Source organism: Muscardinus avellanarius (assembly GCF_963383645.1).
Source record: "Muscardinus avellanarius genome assembly, chromosome: 5".
Lineage (NCBI taxonomy): Eukaryota > Metazoa > Chordata > Mammalia > Rodentia > Gliridae > Muscardinus > Muscardinus avellanarius.
Genome location: NC_137790.1, coordinates 130842127 through 130851742, shown reverse-complemented (window position 1 = coordinate 130851742; position 9616 = coordinate 130842127). Strand labels below are relative to the sequence as shown.

General features: G+C 36.6%; 1 pseudogene across 1 annotated transcript; it reads right to left on the bottom strand.

Annotated features, from left to right (window-relative positions):
• Positions 1 to 1378: 1378 nt before the first annotated feature.
• On the bottom strand, positions 1379 to 9435 carry LOC308263619 (polyadenylate-binding protein 4-like; annotated as a pseudogene). Its single transcript has 2 exons — positions 9363 to 9435; positions 1379 to 2973 (listed from the first exon to the last, which is right to left on the bottom strand). The product of its transcript is annotated as a polyadenylate-binding protein 4-like (transcript).
• Between the last annotated feature and the right edge of the window lie 181 nt (positions 9436 to 9616).

Genomic DNA, 9616 nt, shown 5'->3' with positions numbered 1-9616 from the left:
TTTCGTACAATTGATCTTCCACTGAAAAGCTATATTCAAGACTCCTAATATTAATGCCCTACTATTTCTTACTTAATCTCCTATTTTTGCATTACTAATGTGTTGCCATATTAGTAGATGCCTAAATAAACTGATATATCTTCATTGTAAATCTTGTTTATAGTTTTAAAGTGTCCTTTGTCTCTTTCAAAAGTTATTTTTTCTGATTATTGAAAAAAATGCTTTTTCCAACTTGCCAGATAAGATTCTACCCTCTGCTTTCTTTTTGTTCATATTTCCTAGTATATCTTTCTCTATTTTTGTTTAAACTCTCTCTCTCTTTGTCTATGACTATTCATATTTAAATTTTACTTTGCTAGTGAGATATTTTCATAATGAGTTAAATATATTCATATTATTTTATTTGAGCAGTATGTTTGGCTTCAGTTCTATCATATTTTTGTTGTACTTTCATTTTATAGTATATAGTAAAGACTATATTTAAAGTATTTACTTTATCTTACTTGTGTTCTCTCTTTTTTATGTATCTTCTTACATTCAAGCAGCTATTTTTTCTAATAATTACTGTACTAGGGTAATGTTAGTGGCAAGTTCTTTGCTACTCTTCATATTGAGAAAATCAAATTCCTCCCCTTAAGTCTGGTCTGACTTTAAGATTTCTCCATATATAGAATGCAGCAGAAATTATTTGATAAGACATCAATATTAGGTCATAAAATGCCTTTCAGCTGTCATGCGGATACTATCTGGGAGTTTGATCTTCTATGTTAGAAGGTCAACAACTTTAAACCACCAAACCAAAACACATGATTGTCTTTTTTTTAGTGGAGTTTTTTTTTTTTTTTCCTTTATTGAGAAACTTAAGACTAGGCTACACCAAATAAAACCAATTTTTTTTTTTTTTTTTTTGGTGGTACTGGGGTTTCAGGAAACCCTTCTACCTCCAGGCTACACTCCCAGGCCTATTTTTTTATATTTTTATTTGGAAACAGGGTCTCCTAAGCCAGCATGCACGGCTAGCATCGAACCTGCGCCATCCTCCGGTCTCCGCCTCCCAAGCGCAGGGATTACAAGCTTGCACTACCAAGCCCGGCTAAAACCAATTTCTGAAGGGGGAAAAAATCAAAACCCACAATACAAAAAATAAAAATGTCAACACTGTCTGGATCATACCAGAACCCAGAGAATGTATTCTTTTAATTTAAAATTTTTGAGGCGCTTCATAATTGACCTTTAGATACAAAATGACCTGTTAAATTTGCAACTTGTGGTGCTTGAAGTCAAGATCCATAGGACAAGAAGACAAGCTAGGAATTCTTCAAACCTTAAGCTGAATTCTGGAAGAAGTTATTTGGCACTGGGGTCAGTTTTCCCTTGTTTATGAGGTAGCAGCAGCAGCAACAGCACCCAGCTTCTGGGCAGCTTCTTTCTTGGCACAATGAGCTTGAAGAACAGGCACAGCTTCATCCACCTTGGAGCAGAGAGACTGGGGGACTTCTGCGAGTGCAACAGCTCACAGCTGGAGATCTCTAGCATCATCCCCGTTATCTTCCCAGCCAAGTTTGAATGCACTCTTTGGATGGGCGGGAACAAACGTATTCCAGCAGCTGCTTCTGTTTTTGCAGGGGAGCTGCAGCCAGCATGGATGCACTCAAGAGCTCCTGTCCCTGCACATGGACTGCAGGCTGGGGGGCCGGCAATGGCTACAGGGCAAGGTGGGGGCTGCGGATGCTGGGGACCTACTTGTGAGGTGCCATGGTCTAAGGAGCAGCAGCAGCAGCAGCAACTGCAGCATGAGGTGCCAGGTTTGGCTTAGCTATGGGGACACCTCCAGACTGGCAGGTGTCAGTCAGCTCTTGCTGGGCGGCACCAGTCCCACCAAAGTCCAAAGTCAAGTGGTCCAGGTTCTCAGATCTGACTCTCTCTAAGTGGTAGTGGGGAGGCCACGAGAGGCCAGAGCATAACCAGTTGGAGCCAGATGGTGAAGAGTTGGGCGAGGCCCAGACTGGCATATGGTACTTGGCATCCTTTGGAAGCCTTGAGGTCTCTTACCTCATCCATGCCAGATGGTTAGGCATGTAATATGGAGGTCTTCCCTGCGCCTGTGAAACTGCTGGCACAAAGAACCTACCAGCCACAGGCTGGAACTGATTTAAAATGGCATTGGGGAAAGTGCCCTCATCCCAGCCACCTGCTGCATATTCTGGTTGGTCAGGTGAGCCTTTCTCTCTTCTTTCCTCTGGGCCAGAGCCACATACACACACTTGGAGCCCACAGTGTGTCTGTTCACCTCCATGCCTGCGTTGGTTGCTTCCTCAGGAGATGAGAAGCAGACGAAACCGAACCCTTTACTTCTTCCGTCCTGCAGCATTATCTTAGCACTGTTGAATGGTTCAAAAGGAGAAAACTCCTTCCTCGATTTCTCATCATCAATGGTATCATCCAAGTTTCTCTCCTGTTTTAGCTGCTCAAATTTCCATTTTAATTCAGCCTGCTGTTCCACTTTCTTCTGTGCGCTTCCTGCAAATATGACTTTCCCACAGATTTCTTTTCCATTCACTTCTTATTGGCATCCTTGTGTTTTTCCATAACTCACAAAGCCAAAGGCTTTGGATTTCCCACTAGGATCATCGTCATCATCTTGACCCTTAGGCTCTTTCCAAACTGGCGAATAGCTCTTTCAGACTCTCATCATCCGCCTCTTCCCCTAAGTTTTTGATACAAACTTTGGTGAATTCATCGGCTTTCACACCAAGCTCGGCTTCCCTTCTCTCTTTGCGAGACTTGAGCCTGCTCACAAAGGCTTCGTGGTCATTGAGGAATGTGCCCTTCACTTCTTGATGGCCTTTTCTGCAGCCTCTTGGGTCTTGAAGTGAACAAAAGCATAACCGTTAGAGACATTCTTATCACACAACACCTCGCAGGACAGAATGTTCCCCAAAGCAGGAAAAGTATCATAAAGTGCCTTGCTATCTATAGGTTGACCGTGATTGTCTTAGCTGAGCCAAATCTTTGAATGAATACTACCAAGGCACTGGACAGGTAAACAAAGCCAACCTGAATGTTTCAGGCTAGGAGACTTATTATTTCCAGGTGGTTTTAGAAAAATATCTATTCAATCATTAGCCAACCACTAAACTAGTAGTATATAGTCTCCAGTGGACACACACACATACACACACACACACACACATACACACACATTTTTACATAATTAGTTCAGAAAAATCACTAAAAAATAATTATAGGCACCAACAACCACCAACCCTGGGGAGTATAAGGAATCTGATTCCCAAACTGTCACATTACATCATTTGATCTGTCCAGTTATTAACTAAAAAGAAAATTATAAGACATGCAAGAAAATATGACCCAAACACAGGATAAAAAAATTCATCAACAGAAACTGTCCCTGAAGTCCAGACATAGTATTTCTAAGTCTATAAAAAAAGACTTACATCTATCTAAATAAGTGAAAGCACTAAAGAAACAATTTTTGAAAAACTGAAGTATGAGAACATTGTCTCATCAAATAAAAATTATGAAGAAACAGAAATTATAAAAGGAAACCAAAAAGAAACTCAGAGGTTATGGAGCAAAGCTTATATGAGCACTGAGCATATGCGTATAGGCATAATGGGTCTATCGGCAAAAGAGAGAGAAAGAATGGAGAAGAAATTATATTTGAAGAAACAATACCAAACACATCCCAAAATTGAGGAAAACAAGCATTTACACACCAAAGAAGCTCACCAAACTTCAAACATGATACCTTCAAACAGACCCACCCTGGAAACATTATAATAAAACTATTGAAAGGCAAATAAAATGAGAGAAACTTAAAAGAAGTTTCAAGAGAAACTAATGTACTCTCTCATATAAGAAATGACTCACGTGTAAAAGATTCTTAATGAAGTTTACTCCTCAGGAATAATGGAAGCTAGAAGGCAGTGCAGTAATATAATCCAAAGGGGGTAAAAAAACAGTCAAGAATTTTATACCCATCAAAACTATCCTTGAGAAATTAGAGCATCACAAAACAAAAACTGAGAGAGTTCATTGATATTACATCTGCCTACAAATTGTACTAAAGGAAATTCTACAGTCTAAAATGAAAGGATACTAGACCATACTTAAATCCACATAAATAAATTAAGAGCACAGAAAGAAATTAGAGTAACTACAAAATAAATGTAAAAAATACAAATTCATCTTTGCTTATAATCCTTTCTTTCGCTCTGGTTTAAAAATAACTGCAGAATTCAATAATTGTCCATCTATGCTGATGGCCACAAAATGAGCACAGATGAAATTTGTGATGATAACAGAATAAAGGAAAGGGGAAATGGACTATATGAGAGCAAGATATTTACATAAACATTTAAATTAAGTTGTTGTTTTTCAGAATTATATTATTAGAAGTTAAGATGCTAATGGTAATCCACAAATAACCACTAATAAAATCACATGTTAAAAAGCAATAAACTAGCTTTAATGATACACTAAAAAAGTCTATTCATGCAAAAAAAGAAAATAATGAAGAATTTGATGAACAAAAAGGACCTATAATATTTAGTAAACAAATAAAAATGGCACACAAAAATTTCACCTATTGGTAATTCCATTAGATGGATTAAACTCTCCAATTAAAAGATGGATAATGGCAGAACAGATTTCACCATAGTGAAGTATAATTACATGATAGTGTAATTTTACCAAAGTAAAAGGTAATTACAGATTAATAACAGAAAAAAGATTGAAAATTAACAATTAACTACTCCTAAATAATCAATAAATAACAGAAGAAATCACAAGTGAAATTTGAAAACAGTTGAAATGAATGGAAATTAAAACAAAGCATACCAAACTTTGGTATGTAGTCAAAAAAGGTATTAGAGGAATATTTATAGCTCTACATGACTACTTAGAAAGAAGAAAAATTTCAAATTAATATAACCCTCTACTTTCAAAGCAAAGAGAAGGAAGGCAATAATAGGAGTTATGGCAGAATTAAGAGTATTATATAAAAACACAATAGAGGAAAATCAGAAAAACTAAAACTGAAATATTTGAAAATAGTAACAAAATTGGCAAACAGCTAGCTACATTTAACATGAAAAATAAAAAATGGAAATTTCCAAATTCAAAAATAAAGAAATGTTACTACAGAAATAAAATTAATTATAGAAAAATCCATGCAATTGTATACCAACATATTAAATAATCTAGATAATTCTTAGAAAGACAAAAACTGCCACAACAAATTTAAGAAAAAAAGAGAAAACCATAATACATAAATTAAGAGTTTTGTTAATAATCAAAACCATTCCATAAAGAGGAGCCCAGACCAGAGGGTTTCACTGTTGAATTATACCAAGTCATTAAAAAATTAATATCAATTCTTCAAAAATGTTTCCAAAAGTAGAAGAGGAAACACTTGCTAATTCATTCTTTGGGACCAGTATTACCTCAATACTAAAACTAAATATATCACCAGAAAAAAAAAGAGAGAGGCAAGTGGCCACATACAAAAAGAGCCAATTAAATTATATATACAGAAAAAATTAAATATATACAGAAAAAAATTAAATTAAATGTTAGCGCTAATAATGTGTTCAGCATGGTTGCAAGATACAAGGTCAAGATAAAAAGATAAGTTATATTTCTACACACTAACAATGAGCTATCCAAAAATAAAATTAAGAAAACAATTCCACTTACAGTAACATCAAAAGAATAAAAATGTAAGACCTATACACTGAAAACTACAAAATATTACTGAAAGAAATTAAGGAAGTCTTAATAAATGGAAAAAAACATTCTGTGTTCATTGATTGGAAAACTTAATAATGTTAAGATGGCAATATTCCCCAAATTGGTCTGCAAATTCAGTGCAATTTCTAACAGGATTCTAATAATCTTTTGTGCAAAACAGCATTGCTGAACCCAAACTTTATGAGGCAATATAAGGGACCAAATATCCAAGGCAATCTTAAAAGAACAAAATTGAAGAATTCACGCTTTTCTATTTCAAAACTTACTGCCCAGCTTCAGTAATCAAGGAGGTGTGGTTGGGATAAAAATAAACATACAGATCAAAGGAAGAGATACGAGAGTCCAGTAATAAGTCATATACCAATAGTCAGTTGATTTTCAACAAAAGTTTTAAGACCATTCAAAAAAACATAATCTTTTTAACAAATGATACATCTGAAGCAACTTAATATCCACATGCAAAAGATGGAATTGGACCCTTACCTCCCTCCAAATACAAAAATTCAAAATGGGTCAAAGAAATGCACATAAAAACTCAAACTATAAAGCTATTACAAAATAGCATGGGTTTAAATTCTCATAACCTCTTATTAAGCTGTGGTTTCTTAAATGACACCAAAAAGGAAGGCTAAAAAAAAAAATAAAGAAATTGGCCTTCATCAAATTTAAAAACTGTTGTCCTTCAAGGGGCACTATTAAAAATGAAGAGCCAGAGCCAGGCAAGATGGCACAGGCTTGTAATCCCAGCATTCGGAAAGCTGAGCTAGGCGGGTCATGGTTCTAGGCCAGCCTCAGCTACTTAGGGAGGTCCTTATTTCAAAATAAAGAATAGAAAATAGGGCTGGGATGTAGCTCAGAGGTAGAATACCCCTGGGTTCCATCCCCAGTACTGCAAAAAGAAAAAAAAAAATGAAGAACCAGCCCACAGATGAAGAAAATAATTGCAAACCATGTAGCTAGTTAGACTCTAGTACTCAGATTATACAAGGAGCCCTTAAAACTCAACAATAAAAAAGACAACTCTATTTAAAAATGGGAGAGGATATGAAGAATATTTCTTAAAAGATTTGCAAGTGGCCAATTGATATATGAAAATATTTTCAACATCATTAGCCATCCAAGAAATTCAAATCTAAATCACAAGAAAGTTGCACTTCATACATATGATGACAGCTATAATCAGGGGAATGAGTTTAGGAATTCACAAATACCTAAATTATGGAACCAGCCTAGGTGCCTGTTGATGGATAAATAGATATAGAAAATGCAGTACATATACACAATGAATTTTAATTCAGCCATACACAAATACCACATATTATATCATCCCACTTATATGAAATTATCCAGAATAGGCAAATAAAAAAATACAGAAAATAGATTCTTTGCCAAGGGCTGGGGTAAAAGGGACTGATGGCTAATGGGTTTCTTTCAGAAATGATGGAAATATTTTGAAGTCAAAAATGGTGATAGTTGCAGTTTAATGAATATGTTGACAACCATTGAATTATTCACTTTACAATGGGAGATTTAATGGTCACTGGATTATATCTCAACAATCTTTTTTTTAAAAATGTAAGAGTAGGTCTTAGAGAGACAAATGATTCAAATGTGCCATAAATCTAGGCATGAAATGCAAAACCCTGAGCCTCCACGATGGGGAGAAAAATTGGTAAAATTGAGTTTGGGCAAAGGCCTGGGAGAAAGGTGTCTCTCACCCACTGCCCGTGTCAGAATAAACCGGTGTGTGCATTTGAGGAAGCAATTTAGTAGTATCTATCAAAAAGATAAAGTGCACACCTTGTGATCCAAGAATTTCATTTGGAGAAATCTAAAATCAATATGAGGCTGGCACAGTTAGTACCCGGCGAATGCTCTTTTCTATTATAACGGTGATCATCATAGGGAGAGATAATAAATTATGCAATAAACTCCTGCAGCCAAATCCAGCTCTTGCCATTGCTTCTTTTTGGAAAAAATAATAATAATAAGACAGTATTTATATTATAGTGTGGCATGGCCAGGAAGTTTCTGCTCTTTTAATCTTTGCAAGCTGCATAAAGAAGAAAGCAAAATTCTCTCCTAAAATATAGGGTCTTATTTCTAGAGATCTTGGGCATATACTGACAAAACTATTAATGATTCTATGTACAGTCCTAGCCTCTTGATATAAGGAGATATAATTTGGTGGGATAGAGCGAGGGAGGGAAACAAAGAATTGAGCCTTATCCCAACCCTATGAAGCTTTTTTTTTCTTTTAACAATTTTTATTGAACATAAATAGTATACATTTAAACTATATTTGGTGCTCTCTCCCCCCCACCCCCGTTTTCCCTTCCCCCCTCCCACCAATGGTTGTCCAGGTTAACCATGTCTTATTCATAATTTTACACATGTTCAGATGTAGACCCTCATTAATCAAGATCAGCCTTCCTCCTCTCCTATCTTTCCATTCAAACTTTGCTGGTATTTCCCCTCCATTATCTGGAGTCCCACTGGTATCCTTTGTGTTTCCTAGTTTGGGCATATTAGAAGAAACATATGTACCTTCTCCTTCTGTGCTTGGCTGATCTCACTTAACATAATGTTCTCCAGGGCTTTCCATCTTCTTGCAAATGATATAATTTTGTTCTTCTTTATGGCTGAATAGAATTCCATTGTGTGTATTTCCCACAGTTTTGCTATCCATTCATCTGTTGATGGTGATCTGGGTTGGTTCCATATTTTGGCTATTACAAATTGTACTGCTATGAACATAGGTATGCATATGTTGCTGTATTTCTCTGAATTCAACCCCTTTGGAAAGATACCCAGGAGTGGTATAGCTGGATCATATGGTGGATCTATTCCCACCTTTCTTAGGAATCTCCACACAGATCTCCATAGTGGTTGAACTAGTTTGCATTCCCACCAACAGTGTAAAAGAGTTCCTCTTTCCCCACATCCTCACCAGCATTTGTTGTTGTTTGATTTCTTTATGCTTGCCACTCTGACTGGGGTTAGATGGAATCTCAGCCTACAGAATGGGAAAGGATCTTTACCAGCCACCATTCTAATAGGGGGCTAATATCCAGAATATACAAAGAGCTCAAAAGACTCTACACTAGCAAAACAAACAACCCAATCAAGAAATGGGCAAATGAACTAAATAGACACTTCACAAAAGAAGAGATACAAAGGGCCAATAGATACATGAAAAGATGTTCTTCATCACTGGCCATCAGGGAGATGCAAATCAAAACTACACTGAGATTCCAAACCTATGAAGCTTTAATAAAGCCAAGAAGTATTCCAAGTTACTTATTCATAAGGCCTCATGTAAAGAAGCAGTGTTTATATAGCAACTGACAAGATCAAAAGCCACTGAAAAACGCTGCCCAAGTGAACCTGTATCATTTCTTTTATTTTTTTTCTCCAAATGGGTGATGTCTCTTTAAATGTGACATTGCTATTATTTGCAAACACAGGGCTTGGTTCATCAAATAAAGCATCCCATCAATACAGAAAAAGGCTACCAAAGACAAAAATCATGTCCATCTGCTTTTCTAATTATTTATCCCCAGGCCTTTTGATCGATGAAGGCATACCTTTGGTCAGCTTTCCCAAACTGCAAGCAAAGTATGCCAAGGGAGGATAAATGGCTTCTAAAATCCACCCCATAACCTAAAAGTTGACAGGCGATGGCAGAATGGAGTATCCACCACCCCAATGGCTAGCCCCCCCCATCACCACCGCTAGATATCCTCCTCCTACCCACCCAGCATGGTGTGATCTGGCAGAGACAGGGATTATGACGTAATCAAAGGCCCCCTAGATGGTCCCCTGAGCTTCCTGGTAGGGA